The sequence below is a fragment of the Fundulus heteroclitus genome, unplaced genomic scaffold (genome assembly GCF_011125445.2).
Source record: "Fundulus heteroclitus isolate FHET01 unplaced genomic scaffold, MU-UCD_Fhet_4.1 scaffold_367, whole genome shotgun sequence".
NCBI lineage: Eukaryota > Metazoa > Chordata > Actinopteri > Cyprinodontiformes > Fundulidae > Fundulus > Fundulus heteroclitus.
In genome coordinates, this window is record NW_023396778.1 from 16,523 (window position 1) to 34,202 (window position 17,680).

Below are 17,680 nucleotides of genomic sequence, written 5' to 3' on the forward strand. Positions count from 1 at the left end.
ACAATTCTTTAGCATTTCATTTGCATTCCAAACCATTTATACACTACACCACAATAAATCTTATTGATTTTTTTTTCAAAAACATTTCTAATTTTTAAAACGCCTAAAAAAATCTATTTTTTTTTAACAGAACTGTGGGTATAAAAGCAGCAGTCGCGGGAATTTCTTTGTTGGGAGTTGTGCTGCTCGTAGTTGGAGCGTCGATTAAGACTTGCAAATAAATCATTCCTTTGTGGAAATAAAATGAGCAATAGGCGCGCTATTGCTGTTGCTTTGGCCGTTAGTCACATTTACCAGCAGGCTGCACAACGGGCGGCGCAGTTGAGGAGGCAAATACGAACCAGGAGGAGATTGATGCGGCAGAGGAGGCTCAAAAGGCAGGCTTTGCTCGCCCACCTGTTCTAACTGGTAGGCATTTTAAGATTGACAGCCTGTTTTCAACTTTTATCTTTACAAAAACAAACAAAAAAAAACATTGAGGATTGTATTAAACACGTGAGCAGGTTGTAATTGTGACTATTGCTCAATGAAGAAAAAGACAATTTTAACATTAGTAAAAGTATGTCAGTAGTGTTAAGCCATTTCATTTGCACTTATTGACCATTCCAGCATTGAATATTTAGAAAGGACGAGTCATTTCTATGTCTGCCCACCCTTACAGTGATTAATCTTTAAATTATGTGCAGTAAGTTCAGCTCATTCTTTAAGTGAAATGTTAAAAATACCAGAGAAGGGAAGCGAGTTGTTACATTTACTATATATGACTAGTTTTACAGCACTGTACATTTTACTTTTTATTTCTTGAGAACTATATTAATCTGCATGTTAAGCAGGTATAGTTTTATGGTGTGAAAAGGTGAGAACTAAAAAAAACAAACAAATTTGGTAACATTTGGACTTTTTTATTTACAGGAAGAAAAAGCAACAAAATATGTGAGGATAAACACCTCGGTACCAATCCTCCAACTATTTTTTAATGAAGGAGACCTGAGACCAGCCTTCAGGCTAAACAGGTCCACCATCGTCCTCCTCCTTCAGCTGCTGCCCATCCAGAAGGTCCATGGATGGCCACAGGAGATAGAGGTGCTGGTGACCCTCTGCTGGCTGGCCGACGTTTGCCCCAAAAGTAATCGCCGCCTGCTGCATCCTTCACAATATTAGTATAAAGGCAGGGGACCAGCTGGACATGGAGGACGAGGAGGTTGATCCAGAGGAGGATGGCCATCCAGCGGCTCCAGCTGGCTGCATGTTTAAGTGAACATGACTACACCTGACCTAATGTAGATCAGTTGGAGTCCTGTTCACATGCTGCTTCATTTCTTTTTTTTTTCACCACCTGGAAAAATACATAAAATAATGCATAAATTAATTTCTATTCCAACTATTTTTAATTGTAAGTTTATAGGCATTGTCTATTTGTATAAGATCTTAATGAGTTATTTCTTTGTTTTAAACCATGTTAGTAACTGTTAATAATTTGTTGAATATATTACACCTTCATTCTTTTCCAAAGATTAAACATTTGTATAAAATAAATGTCTGGTTTTTCATATACTATTATTACTATTATTTTCTTTCCCTCTTTCTCCTCTCAATTATTCGTGTCCTGACTCAGAATAAACTCACTTAGATAGGAAAACATTTGTAGAATGTATTTATTTATTTATTTTATATGCTGCTGCCGTCCTAGGGAGACAATTACAATTTATTCCAGCAAGTATTGAGTTAATAAAGCAACACACGTCAGTCAGATAAACACAAAACAAATAAATCATAACCAGCGATATTATGCACACTACTTTTTTTAATTACGCACTAACTCTGTAAACAGGACACATAGGGAAGCTTAAAAGTATAATGTTCTCGCCTCAAACGATCTGAAAAGGTACTTTTGAACAACAATAGCAGCAGAAAAGGGAATTTTTAACTTACCGCTGTGAGCTCTGTTTGCGCTGTCTTGAATCAAGCTGCGGCCGCGGTGCATTCTGGGCAAGCGGTCAGTCTGAAGAACGCACAAGTCTGCTCTGATGCATGCTCGATAAAGAGGGCGGGCGAGAACAACATCCGGGGAATTCGGCGCGTTCTCGATTTGGCGTTCTCATCATTGGAACAGTCCTCGGGCTGAGGCTGATGACGTGTCACGAGTACACGAGTACACGAGAACGCTCAAGAACGCATATTGAGAAACGGCCAAGGTACGAAAACAAGGAAGGAAGGTGTTAAGGTTGGTAGGAAGGAGGAGTCAATGAAAAAAAGAATGGGGGCAAGGAAGGACAGAAGGATGGGAGACAGAACGCAAGGATACTAGGACAAAAGGAAAAGTGTATCAGGAAGAAAGGAAAGATGGAGCAAAGCAAAGAAGGAAGACAGATGAGGAAGGAAGGATCCAAGGAAGGACACAAGAAGGGGGGAAAGTGCATAAGGGAGTAAGGAAGAAAAGAATAAAGGAGTAAAGGGGGGAAATATATATTGGGAAAATTATCGTTTTTATATATTTATCCAGACCTTACAAAACACACAAATCACATTCCAAAGATTTCCATACTCTAAATATACCCTGACTATAATTCATAAAAATAAATCATAGAAGCAGCTAACATTTTTTGTTGAAATATACATATTTCTCAGCATAAACCAATTTCTGCAAACTGTTTGTTTCTAAATATATCAAAGTTAGATGTGTACTTGGACACTAAAAAGTGACAATTTCTCACCTTCCCACGTTTTTTTTTGGGGGGGGGGGGGGTTTGTCAATAAGGAGTTTATTGCATTACTTTGTGTATTTAAAAAAAACTTGATAGCAACTCTGTATGGAGTCTTTATATATTCTTTTAATGTAAGGGTTGCGACACAAGCGTTTTTACTACTTCGACAGCTTGAGCATGCAGATAAAACCTAACCTGACAACAGCCAGGTTAGATAAAACCCCCACCAAACATAATCTGATCCCATTCACTGGAGACGTACTTGTGTCATGATAAACGGCTGAAGGAGCTACGAGCAGGAACCCCTGGAGCAGCAGGAGGTGCTGTAATCCAAATTCTGATTTAAAATCAACAGATGCAGACAGGCGTCTGCGATAAACACAGAAGACTCAAACCCTGGAACTGCTTGGCGGACAATTACAAACGAGGAGCAGCTGCGAGGCAATCAGAACAGGGCTGTGAAGCAGGAAGTCAAGCAGGAGGATCCGGATTTCAAAATAAAACACAATCTCCCTTTACAACACGACGTTCTCCAAACAGAGAACCAGGAAATTTGGATTAGCTAATTTGCTGCCAGAGCAGCTGCTGGGCTGTGTTGCCAGTTTGCTACCTGTCAAAGAAAGCAGCAGAAAAAGCTCCTGAAACTGAGAAATAGCCTCAGAAACAGAAAGCAAATACATGAATAAATGTATTTACATACAGCCCAGGATCAAATACTAAAGCTGGATTTTTACATTTTTAAAATACTTATAAAATCTGTGGCTATCTGGGGCTGAAAGCCAATAATATGAAAAATATTTATATCTGTAATAATTTCAATAAAATAAAACAAGACATAGACACAATAAACAAACAAAATGTGTTTAATGATATTTAAATATGTAAAAAAAAATGCCATAAAAAATTATAATATTAAACAAATTTGTATCACTGTCTAACTAGAATATATATATATATAATTGCTTAAGTCTTTGTTTTATTTAGTAATGTCATAATTTTGCTGTGCATCATGTATTTATCTCCAGCCTCGAGAATCAAAGTCAGTGGGAGGAGCTATCTCTGCTACAGGCCGCGTGATTGGTCTGCAGGTTGCAGCAGTTAACCAATAACAAGTCAGGGTCTCAATGACAGAAATAATATACAAATAAATAATTTATTGACGGATTGTTTTAAATATTTAAATCCACAATATATATATATATATATATATATATATATATATATATATATATATATATATATATATATATATATATATATATATATATATATGTGTGTGTGTGTGTGTGTGTGTGTGTGTGTGTATACACTATTTTTAATGTTACCAAAGAATGAAATAAAAAATGTATTTACTAATTTAATAACTTCATAACGAATACTATAAGATTCATGACTCCACCATCTGATTGATGGAGTGGAAACCAAACACCTGCTTTATCTAAAAGATAAACCCTCAGGAAAAAGACATTTTTACTCACTTCGTGTTAACAAATGTAATTTTAAACTCTGAATTCAGATTCCCACACAGATTCTATTTTTAGTGGGTAAAATATGTTTCTTTCAAGGCAGAAACTAAAGCAGCCAGAGATTAGTTTAATAGCAGAACATTGTTTACAGCTATCTATGCCCTCCTATTTACGCTTTTCTTTGCTGCCCAGCTTTTTGGATGCTTTCACAGATATTTTCATGCTTTATCTTTGGAGATGAGCTCAAAGTATTTGAGGTTAGAAGGCCTCCTTGCCATCACCCTAATCTTCAGCTCCACAGATTCTAGATCAGATCCAAGTCCGGACTCCGACTGCGTCACTGCTTATCACTTCCCGACAGAGGAAACATTTTGTTCTATTAAGAAATTACTTTAAACCGAAATCTGACAGGGAAATGGATCATTTTGAGCTAAACTGCTTTTAATTTATCAACTGAGAACTTCAACTTCTGAGGCCCTGAGCGCCATCAGGACTGATTTGCTTCTGTTGGTATTTCTTGGACTAATGGTAAAATAAGTGTTGTGAAAAAAAAAACAGTTCTGGCATTTCTTCAGACAGAAAATCCTTTTACAGCTGAATTTATGTTTTCCTGTTTTTCTGTCAAATCTTAATGCAATCTGTGAAAAAGCGGTTCTATCCCTGACTCCACCTCTTAGTTTCTGTTCAATACGCTCTCAGTGAGCATATTTTTTTTACCATTTATTGACACCACAGAGCCACTCTTTGTGTGTGTGTGTTGATTTTAAGCCAGCAGGATAAAGAAAAGCTTATTTGAAGGAGGTCATTTATTGGGTTTACAACAAAGGAGGCAGCTGAAGCCGGCAGTACTGTTTGTCACTCTGGACAGTTTCTATTTTTATTGGATATTTCTACTGTGTTTATCTCTATATCCATCCATTAGGGACAAATAAAGGATTATTCTATTCTACTGTGAAACTAAGCAAAATAAAATATTCCAAAACTTGCTGATTGGTTTAGTTTAGGCTGAATTTAACCCGCATTTATACAGACAAATATGCCGATTAATCGTCAAATGAAAGGATAATTTGGATTAAAAGCAGGGGATAGAACAGGTGCAGCATTCCTGAGTGAGTTGCCCCTCACACAAAAAGCTGGATTCAGAGGTATTTAATGTTCAGATTAATCAATGCTGCTCCGCCCAATCCTTTCAGCTCTCACCTACAGTACGGTCATGATGGAGCCGACGCAGACTCCAGGGGAGAAGGAAGGAAAACAAGACGGGAGATAAAAATAAAGAAAAAATCTGTTCTAAAAATGTCCGCAGCCAAATAAAAAAACTCAATGTGTCATCGTTCATGAGCATGGTTGTATTGTTTTTGTGAAAAAGAGGGGCAACAAAATGGACTTTAGGGGTTTTGTTATGTTGCAGCTGCTGTCTATAACTTATGGCCTTGAGCAGCCAGTCAGCAACCAGCCTGTGCAGCAGTTCATCAGCCTCTCCCTCACACCTCACCGACAGACGAGCGCAGCAGTCACACCCTGATCTGTTGCACAGCCGCGCTTTGTGAGAACAAGTCTGAACCTTGTTTGCAGGCCCCGGAGAAAAAGGCAGCGCTCACCGATGTGTTTTGTTGACAAACCACTCCCGTGTGGTGGAGGCTGCTGGGAATGTGGGACATAACATTAGCTGGTAGATATTTATTCCAGTCATTTAGACTTTTTTTTTTTCCTGATAGACTGCAAGTAGATATGTGAAAAAGTTGTGTTATACTGACTATACTTTGGTGCTTCCACACTTGACCAGCAGTCTGATACATTAGATCAGGGGTGTCAAAATCATTTCTATATTGGGCCACTTTGGTGTCATTAAGTCATTAAAAGGGCCGGTTGCACGTGTATAGATGATGCTTTTGATTTAATAATTTCATTCCAGTTAAAAGATGTAAAAGAAAGTTACAGTAATCTAAACATAGCACCATTAGGCCCAGTTTAACAGATTATCTGCAAAAGAAAAGTAGATTTTAGGGGTAGTTCATCATTTTTTCTCTTTTTGGACATTTATGGGTTGTTTTAATGTGTTGTGGAAAAACTGACATCTAGTGGCAGCATGCTGTTACTACACAGTTAAGAAAAAAATATCAACATTTGCTATAGGAGGGACAGCTTTAGTCACTTTAAACAATTTAAAAGGATATATGCCTCTACTTTATGACGATATGCCGTTTTGGCTCTTGAGGGCCGGAAAAATGTCCTTGACGGACCGGATTCGGTCGCGGGCCTTGAGTTTGACACACGTGCATTAGAGGCATGACGGTGACAAACATGGATCGGATACAATTCCTGTGTTTTGATTTAACTGCTGGTGATTGGCTGAAAGATATAAAGGAAATAACTATTTAAAGACATGTACCAATCAATCTGATAGATTTCCTCAATTGGCTTAAAAATCAATGGCATTTGCGCAACCTCTTATTTATTCCCTAGGGAAGCAGAACATCAAAGTTTCATATTTAAAAGTGTCTAAGGAAAAATATAAAAACTAAAGTGTAAAATAGAATGATGCCACAGTTGCATTTAATATATAGGAATTCTGGCACCAGGGATTTTTTAAGGAAATTACAGATGGTGCAGAAACCTTTGGAGAGGTCAAATAAAAATGTCTGACCACCCTAGATCCTGCTGAGAGAAGAAAAGAATCCAAAACACAACTAACTGTCCACGTCATAAAGTAAAATATCACATTGACTGTATAACAGCTCGATGAGTCACTTCCTGATCAATCTGGCTCTCTTATCTCACTCGCTCTGCTCGGCTCCTTTATGTTCCACCTCCAGCAACTCCCATATGCCCTTTGAGACCCTGTCGCCTCTGCATTTTCAGTGGAACCGTGAACCCGAGCAGCCGAGTTTAAACGGAAATAGAAGATTAATCCGAGAGGTTGCTGCAGAGTCTTTTTGGGTTAGTCAGACATGCAGACATAATCCTTCCTAATTAACCTGAGAAATGAGACGGAAAGTCCTTGCTGGTCACCAAACTTTACATTTCTATAACAACTTCAGCAATGACTCTTGTATTAAACCTTGCATATTTCTTAACTCTTTCTTAACTTTTACCAGAGGTTTTTTTTGACTCCATCTTCCAGTCGTTCATCTTTTTATCATGATCACTGAAAGGTAGAAAGGTCAAATACCATAAAAGGCGTCCCAGCAGGTAGAGCAATGCTGCCCTCTGTATGAACCCGTCTTAAGTTGCACTCTGACCGTTTCCCCCCTTTTAACTTGGAACGGCTCTACAATGGTATGGACAAGAAAAAAGATATATAAATGAAAGACTTCACGGTGTGCAATTGAATATCAGAGGGGAGAGAGAAGTTAAGGGTATTCCCATACTGCCATGTTATGAAAAATATATATCATGTATTTTATGGGGATTATATTCTATGGAAATGGATAAAAAAATACACTTTTTCTAGAAAGCACATCCATACCCGCCATGACTTAACCCTTTATACAGCTGCAGCTCATTAGGGGTATTTCTCTGCCCACTTTTCACATCTAGTCGCCAACATTTTTGCCCATTCTCCTTTCAAAATAGCTCAACCTCAGTCAGGTTTGATTGAGAGCATCCGTGTAATGAACACCAGCGTTCAGGTCTTACTACAGATTCACAATTGGATGACTGCCTGGACTTTGACTAGGACATCTTAACACATGAATACGCTTTGATCTAAAAAAAAAAAAAACATCCTGCTGTAGCTCTGGCTGTACACTAACAGGCCAAAAAAAAAACAAGTTTCCGTTCACAATGCCGTTCTTAAAAATTAAACATGAGTTATGTGAATTTAGGATATTTATTGCATGATTAGGCTTTACCTTGAATGATATGCAGCATTTTTTTCAATTTACTTTTAGGTATAGACCACTGCGGAGTAAATATTAAGGAAAAGGAAGAGCTTAAGGTTGAAAGACACCAAACCATCCGATCCTTCTGACCCAACGTTCGTATAGATTTCTTTCCTTTACCTATTGATGGCTTAGAGGCTCCACCTCCCTCTCTGGACCACAGGACTCATGAGATCAAGTATTCACACAATAGTTTGTGCCGCAAAGTCTGCCAGCATAGAACAAGCCGGGCAGTCAACATAAAGCTGCAGTTGCTGCACCTCAAAGAAGACGGCTGTTTAATGTTCTTATCTGTTTGTTGTACTTCTGAGCTCCAACCATGGTTAAGCACACTCTTCATTGAAATGTTTTGTTGATCATTTATTGATGTATGCTTTCTGTGACGGACCTGGTTGGACATTGCGTTCCGTTTACCTTGCGGTTTGGAAGTTTTGTTTTTTATTTTCCCCAAAGCGGATGTGTTTTAGTTTTGCCAACGTGTCTCTCTACCTGTCAGACTCGTGGATTTCCCGTCAAAATGCTGCGTAGCTCCGACCAGGACAGAGCAGCGGGTCTACCTTTGTCGGCGCTACGCTGTACAGCTGCAGAAAACCGCAAGCCTGTCTTTCCCAGTCACTTGGAGCAGATCTAATCGCTGCGCCGTGATTTTCTGTCACATCAGACAGATCGGGGGGTTTGAATGTTTTATGGTTCAAAAGATTTGCGACGATCAAAATCTGAGTTTTGATAGTCAAGTTTGCATACCACAAAAACATGTCATGCTGTTTTTAGAGAGCTACTTTAAAGAAACCAAACTAAGCATGAAAACTCAAGCACCTGATAGTTATGGTCAAAATTAATCTTAAATCGTAACTACACTAGTGGCCCTTTTTTGCAGTATCTAGACAGGAAATGGCCAGGGAGAGAAAGGGAGAAGACATGCAGCAAAGACCCCAAGGTCAGGAATTGAACCCCAGATGACTAATAGCCCTGCATGTGTGGGGCGCCTGCTCTACTTCTACACCACGCGGCCAGAGCCGCCTCAATGAACGGGCTTACCTGGGCTGATGCCCAGGGGCCTTCGTCGTCAGGGGGCGAACCGTTTTAAGGTCACATGATGAGCTAAAAAAAAAAATCAATGTTTGTAACTTGTCAGGCTCTCTGTCTGTCAATCACTAGACATATGTCTAGTGACATGTCTCACTAATTCATGATCCATGAGTTGACCAATCACAACGCGAAGAGCTCGTTTTTAAGCTTTGTACGTCCGCAGTGAATGAGTGACGGTTGTCAACACGTCGGGAAAGAAACGTGAGAGCAGTGCTCGGTAAAAAATTAAAAATAAACTCCTTCGGAGTTTCAAGAATTACTAGAAACTAAACCAAAGCTTACAGAGTTTTTTTTTTTTTTTAAATTGCCCGTGAAGATGATGCTGATGAAGGACAGCCGGTGCAGGTGGAGTCTAAGTTCATGGGAATAGTCGAAATGGGGGAAAAATATTCTTTTCCCTTGTCTAACTTGAGTGAGGAAAGTGCTTCTAATCTAGAGGAATAGTTGCGCATGATGGAGAAATTCTGTTACTTCATTATTAAATATGCTGTAGATTCAGCCTCTCCATCTTTTCCACTGTGGACTCCTGACTGCAGGAGAACAGATTATTTCAGAAGATCTGAATTTCACACAAATTAAAGGGAGAAATAAAGGGACAAATTGACCGTGATCAGGCATGCAGCAAGAAAGAGTCAGATCCCTCCGATTGATAAAATATATATATTCATGGCTTTTTCTGCAAAGAAGACCAGAGAAAAAGCACTTCTAAAAAGGTAAGAGCGCAACCTGAACAGGGTTCAGGTTGTTAAACGTTTTAGTGGTGCACTGATTTAATAGGAATATGCATTTGTTTGTTCCTTTACCCAGAAGATAATGCAAATCTAGTAAAAAGTGAAAAATATTGATGTGCTGGTGGCACAGGGGCAGCACATACAGCCCAGGTACAGAAGCCTTAGTCCACGATGCGGCTGAGCCAGGTTCAACGTAGGTCTGCGGTTCTTAGCCGCATATTTTCCCTCTCCTGTTGTCGCTGTAACAGTGCTGTTACATATGTCTTTTCACATGCATGTAATCTTGTAACCAGATCTCAGGGTATGTGGAGAAAAAGCTTCTACTTTTAAACTGTGTATGGTTTTTCTTCGCAGTTTCTGTTTTATTGGTTGGTTTATTAAATCGTTTAAATTATTCAACACTGATGGTTTGCTGCCATCATCACAGTTTGTGATGCGGTAAACAGGGAAGGTTTTTATGGCAGGGCCTGCCAGACCCTTTAGCCCCGGGGCCTACCAGCAGGTTAAGTAGCCCTAGCCCCATGACGCTGCACATTTCTGCAAAGATTTGACCGCGTTTGCTGTGTCTAGACTGTGGCAGATGAGTGGAGGGATTGTTCTGATTGGAGCTGAATCTCTATTCCAGTTCCTAATGTTTTGCAGGCTGCAAAAGGGTTTATTCAACATTGCCTGCTATTCAGCTTCCCTGTCCCTGCTTAAGAAACTCATTCCCACAGCATAATGCATCCACCAAAAAAAAAGGTTTACTGCGCTCCAGAGGCCTCCATTCATACTGATAAACTCCATACAGTGAGCCATTTAATAATTTGTTGACTTTAAAAGGCAACCGGCTCAATTTTATAAAGGAAATTCCTTTTCACAATAATGTGCTGCTCTGTGTTGGTTTGACGCTTCAAATCACTGTAAAATACGTCAAAGTCTGCAGATGAAACGTGTCAAAATGTGAAGCAGTGTAAATGCAATGAACGCTTTAATGGGGGCACTGTAGCAGTGAATTTCCTCCAACTCTGAGGATGCAAAAGACTCAGCTAAACAAAAAAGGCACAAGTGAGGGTAAACGCATTCAGAAATCAGCAGGAAGGAGCTACAGTAAATGTACTCCTTTAATCTTTAAAAGTGCCATTTCAAAAGACAATCTTTGACGCCTTTCAAGCCTTTCTTATTTTGGTTCGCGCTCCTCATTTAGCGTTTGAGAAGCAACGCTTTTATTCGCAGGTTGTCATTACGGATAGCAAAGCAGGGCCTGTGCTGCAGAAAAGTTCAAGCGACATCAAAGGGGAGAATTCCCATCAAAGGAGGAGGGGGGGGAAAAAATAAGTTGGAACCCTTTGTTGTCGGGCTTCTTTTCAGAAGACGACAAGGTAAGTCAAATTAACCCGTGAACGTGCCGAGGTTCGTGCTTCTGAATAAAAAGGAAATTAAAAGGCACTTTAGGGGGAACAGCGAAATCAAAAAGGGGAACAGATGTGAAACGAGGTGTGTGCCTGTTATCAGAGCACAACAAGGCACGCAGGAAGTGCACTTGCTTCATATCCTGTTTTGAGCGAAAAGCAGAAGAGATACCTGCTGATTAAAAGCAGCGTAGCTAAAGCTCCTAGCTTTGATATGAGCAAACAAGGTGCACACAGACAAGACGTGCGGTTTTCTGTGGAGGGGGCTCTTTGATGTTTGACCCCTCCTCCTCCACCACCGCTCCCACAGAGCCGGTCTGGCCTTAGCGACGCTTCAGGCCACGATCAGGTTAACGCAGGCATGCAAGAGTGTTTTCAGAGCCGGGATCAGCTCAGTCACTGGGAGCCAATCACAGAGCAGCGTGTGAAGACACTCAGATATTTAATTATGTCCTCAAAAGAAAAACTGAATAGATCTAAGTTCCATTTGGCTAAATGTATTAGACACCCTTGCTTTTTGGACAAGTCAGCTGCTTCAAATAAGTTATTAACATTCCCGTCTTATTTTATATAGTCATATTTTCTTTTCTGGTGGCACAAACACATCATGTTTGCACTAAATACTGAAAGTATTTCTTCCAAGGAATATATAACTCAAGAACACCGATACATGTTGGTGTAAAACAGCAAAATCTGCAAAAAAAAATAAAACCTCAATTCAAAACAGTGCAAAGCAAGGCTGCGTTTTTGCATTGTATCCTGTTTTCTATACTGATGTTGGAAAAACAGATGTAATAAGCATACAATGTAGAAAACTGACCAGTAAGCGCTTAGGAACAAAGATGAGCATTAAAGCAATCACTTCCCTAATAGTTGTTTTTCAAAACTGGCTTACAAAAGTGGTGGAAACACAGCTGTCTAAATATTCTGTCAACCACTTATGAAATAAAATACTCATGTAATACAAAAATTTGCAGAACTTGGGTTTATGATTTAAATTCTCAAATAATTACACCTACATTTCAGTGTCTGAGGCACTGTGTCAAAATGGAAAACTAAAAAAAGACAGTTACTTGAACATTTAGTTTGCAGCGCAAGTTTCCTTTCATCCAAAGTGATGTATATATGGTTTGGACTTTGATGTCAACTCAAAACAGTCTATTCTAATGGACCTACTTTAAATATGTGTGCAGATTAGAAAGACGGCATCCTGCCATGAGATGGAAAGATTTATAGGTATAACTAAAGGATGAGCACAACTCTCAAAATAATGCTTCTGTTTCTTCTATTTTTAATCGTGTTTTAGTGTTTTGTTTATATAACTGAAAAAACATTAGAAACATATTTGTTTTTAAACTGAACATAGTTGAAAAGCCTGCATTGTGAATGATTTCTTTGACCTACCAATGTTGATTTGAGCTGCTTTAAATTACTCTAACAACATAAAGCAGAGCGGTAAAGGTTTTCACACCATATGACAAAATGAGTAGAGTTCACATTGGAGCCTCTTTACTATCTATTATCGACTATTATATTAGTAAATAGCATAGCTAGCATTACTTAAACAGCAGTGTCCTTGTGTATAATCTAAAGAATGTAACCAAGATCCAAACTGCTCAATGACAGAAGAAAAACAGAGAGCGACTTCTCTGTACTCTTGTTCAGCCTTCCTGTTATCTGCTTATCATCTTTAGGCGCCCATATTCTTGCAGCAACTTGAGTCGGTAGAGAAAAGCTACATATTTCATGTATTTTCGTGTCATGCCAAGACGGTTTGTTAATCAGGGCGATTGGGCGACGCACTACCAACGAGAGAAAGAGAGAGGAGGGAATTTATAAATTAAACCAATCAATCTGCGTTAGATTGTACGTAGATCTGCTGGATTACTGTCAGGTGTGAGAAGAAGAATGTCCGAGTATGAATAAAGTTTGATATAAAAAAAAAGTTTGAGAAATGTACTGGAGCATTTAAAACCACACCTACAGCAGCAATAGAAGTAGAAATGGGAGAAATGCCATTAGATTTAAGAAGAACAAAACTAGAAATAAATTATTGGCTGAATTTAAAAGGTAATAACTCAGATCATCCAACTTGGGAAATTTTAAATCCATGTTGGGAAAAAGAAAAGAAAGAAATGAGGAGTTTTGGATGGACAATTGAAAACAAAATAAAAGAATTTAAAATAAATGATTTAGAAATTACTCAAACAACACCAATATCAATTCTACCACCATGAATTTTACCAGAAGTGACAGTAGATATGACAATAATGGAAAAGAAACAAGATAAATCCTACATAATGTTAATTGTAAGTCCAAACTCACAAAGCACTGACGGTAAACAGGGTTTACGTAGCTGTCAGTTTACCCATTAGACGGGTCACTTTAGATATCACTGCAACTATTGCCCCCCCTGACACATTTGGCAGGAGCCGCCACTGTGTCACGCTATAAACTGCTTGGCGGGAGGAAGTCTTTACGTCGAGCTGTTTTATATACCGAGCTGATACGTCGAGCCGACAGTCACGAGGACGTATGGCGTCACAGCGATTATCTGCGCTGCAGTGACAGCCGTGTGCCCGGTGAAGAAGAAACGCCACTAGTCGCTCCAACTAGCTCATCGAACTCGTTACTGTCCATTCGCCCGCTTTCGTCCCGCTGCCGGGAGAAGTAGGAACTTGTCACAAGAAATTTAGGCAATAAATGCGCCCAACTATGAAGGCGAAAACGTCCAGAAAGCCTTTCTTGTTTTCTTGCTGCCTAGTTAAACAGTCACAGAAAATACTGCTTCGTTTTTAATAGCTTCCTCTGGCTTGATTTTTAACAACTCACTAAAACTAATAAAAGATACAGTAACTGAGTCAGTCGGTTAGTAGTAGTGTCCACAACAAAGAGTATTACTGAGAGTCTTTCAATGTCCTCCTGCAGCTTCCATCAGTGTAGCCGTGATTGGTGGACTCTAAAAATTGGACCAATTCTTTCCTCTGCAAAAAAATGTATAGTCCCGGCTTTCTTGCAAACTTTGGTTAGGCAACTGCATAAATGAGAAACTATATTTACAGGAAAATGGTTTGTTTTTGCTCAACAGCACTCATCAGCATCTGCTGCTGCATCGTCAGAAAAACTGAAGAGAAAAAACTTTGGTCCTTTTTAAAGCAGAGAATCCTGCCTACTAATTTGGGACTTTAAAGCAAATTTTTTATACTTAGAAGAAAACATTCTTACACTTTCAGACCTGGCTGAGTTTTTATAGTACTTTCTGTGGAGTGAAAAAGCTCAAAGTCAGTATTCCTTTACATAGGGTTCAAAAAGACGTAACTGCCGCTGTTTGTTTCCCATCTTTCTTTTTAGAAACTGGGGAAGGTGCTTTGTAAAATTTCCCAAACAAAGTGGTGCATAATGATGTTAATTTGTTGGAAAAATATTAAAAGATTGCAAATAATAATACCTATGAGGATTTCCTGCACAATTTATAAAGTTCTTTTGTTTATTACTTGTAGAATTAGGCTTGCAAATTGTTTTAACCTTTCAAAGGTCAAAGTGTAGCAGTAAAGCTGCACAAATACACACAGTCCTATTTTTCCTTTCCAGATAAATACAAATTTAATATTAAATTAATTGAAACCATTTTAAGTTACAGATCTAAACAAATTAAACTATTATTATATAATTATTTTCGGAATATCGTTTTTCAAATCTGTATTCCACACATTATTTTTTTATATGATTACAGACGATATTTGGCCCATTACTCTTTGATTCAATTCAGCCACATTGGATTTTTAAATATTTGTTATATTTTTAAGGTTCACCACAGCATCTCAATCAGACTTCAGCCAGGACTCTGACTAGGCTACACTAAAACCTTCAGTTCATTAATTAGTCATTCATTCAGAAGTGGATTTGTGGAGGGCCTTCTGGATTAGTTGTCAATAAAATCTTGGTTTAATTTTGGTATGCCGACCACTCTAGAGAACGGCTCTCGCTGTGGATAACTCTCCCAGAACCGTATAAATGGATTTTAAAAACCCCTTCTAGATAATGGATGCCTATGGGTTTTTTTAATATGTTCTTCAATTTTTTTTTTTGTTATCAGAAAATGATGAGTTGCTTTTTTTTTTTTTATCCTTAGCCTACTTCGTGTTGTCAGGTGGGTCCTGTTTAAGTAATTTTTTTACTCTTACAGGCCTGGCTATAATCAGGGCTGAGTGTGGCTAAATTCTTAACAAAGTAAATTCATAAATTAATGTTATATTTTCAAACAGGGACAAGTTTGCTTTGATAGCCAGCCTCCCCCCACCAAATACATGAAATAATTTTTTGAAAAAGCCTATTTTCTATGTACTCTTTGTTTGATATCAATAAACGATTGATCCTAAACATTTACAAAAAAAAGGCTCTAAAAACCTTATCCAGCTCAGGGAACTCCTCAGGTGTTGCCTTCAGAATGACACCGACCTCCATTTCACGGCCTATTCCCACAACGTCAGAAAGAAAATCCCATTCACACCTTTTCACTGCTGCAGGCAATCCTGCCCTGCTTTCACACGTAGAGGTGTTTCCCCCATCTCCCCAATCTGTCACTGTCTACTGCTCTATTTTTACACCAATTACACTGAGTGAGATAAAAAGGGTGAATTCCTCACTCAGTATTAGACTATAAATTATCCATTCTGAAGAATATTTGCTGAAATTTCACAGACAACACAAAAATCTATATCAAATTGCCATATACTCCTGTTTTACAGTTATTTTCCATATCCATTTCCATCTCTTCAGACATTGATCTCGTGCTCCTGATCTCATTCTGGTGAATCCCATATTTTTCAAACTCATCCTTGCATTACTGCCTCATTTTGTGCTCGACTGCAGCTTGTATCCTTTATACTTCTCTTCAGTTTTGACCCTTTGTTTCCATCTAAGTTGCAAATCTGGTGTGCTGTGTAATAAGGATAACAAAAGATTTCACTTAGATGGGAAAATTGGAAAACAGATTGATTTACTTGTATTTTTAAATTGCAGTGTTCTTATTATTGCAACCCAGGCAGACTTCGAAAAAACATTTGAATGGAAACAGAAGTGAGAGCTAGCTGAGCGAGGCGAAACTAGCCTTAACCTTAAAAGTGAGAAAATAACCTAAATGGTTATATACACTTTTACTGATATTAGACACTTTTGCTAGGGTCGGCGATTTTTCCTGAAGTTTCCCCAACTCTCTTTTTGAATAACTGTATATGCAAGACGGTCTTACCTTGCTCTTCCGCTCTTTAGGGGGATCACTTGAAAAAAATCTCCCAGATACACTCTGGTCTTATTTCTTTCTACTGAGACCTTCATCTTTCTCTCATAAACATGAACAGAGTTTGCTTCCTGCGACTCTCAGCCATGTTCAAAGTATACAGTGAGAGCAGAAGAGCTACAATGAACGGCTAACACTGAAGCTAACTGCTAAGCTAATTGCTAAGCTGACTGGATACATAAACACTGGAAGTGTGTATGTGCAGCCAGCAAGCAGAAATTATCAATGGGTGGATGGATCACAATTCCCTCCAGCTTGGTGCAGGCAACTCAAAAAACTAATTTTTGGTCCTGAAAATCAAAGGCTCAAGATCAGAGCTCAACTTGACTCAGTGGGGTTTAAGGCAACAGAGCATGCAAGGAACCTGAGTGTAGTTTTGGATGTGCATCAAAATTCTGACAACCACGTAAATATTTTTTAGAAAATCCACTTAAAATCATCTTTAAAACTTTGCTAGAACAAAGGATTTCATATGTAAACTGGACACAGATAAATGGTGAATGCTGGCTTAGAGTCCTTATCTACATCTGGAAAACTGATAATTTCAGACTAGTCCTTAAATAACTGATCTGGCTGCCCATTTGTCAAAAATAATCATTTTAACACTATGCCGTTTGTCTATAAAGCAATAAATAGTCTTGGTTCAAAATACTATATATATATATATCTCTGACCTATTGCTACTACTCCAGTGCAATGTGTTTGCCTCTGCAATGCTTTTCCTGTCTCTGAAATGCTATGTTTTCTTCGTTTATTTGTGTATGTACAGCACTTTGAATTGCCTTATTATTGAAAAGTGCTTTATAAATAAACTTGCCTTGCCTTGCCTGAAGGCCTGAGATGTGCAGAAACTGGGACTGAAACCGTTTTGTTTACTGCAGCTTTTTATCAAGCAATATGACTAATAAACAATTTGAGACTTTCAGATCTGGATGTTAACATCTTTTTCTTTCAGTCAATATTTTTATGCTGATGCTTTGTAATTTCTGTCCACTCTTCTTGATCTTTCTTGTAAAGCATAGTTAATTCTATTTTATTGTGTGTGAATGGAACTATATAAATAAACTGGCCTTGCCTTATGGTTTAATGTAATTTTAATGACATCCCAGAGAAAG

At 38.5% G+C, this 17,680-nt stretch overlaps 1 protein-coding gene across 1 annotated transcript in view; it reads right to left on the minus strand.

The window, feature by feature from the left end:
• The window catches only part of LOC118559936 (ankyrin repeat and sterile alpha motif domain-containing protein 1B-like), a gene marked incomplete at its 3' end in the record, with an annotated part of 106,054 nt that overhangs the window by 16,034 nt on the left and 72,340 nt on the right, over positions 1–17,680 (minus strand). The gene's annotated exons all lie outside the window — the stretch shown is intronic.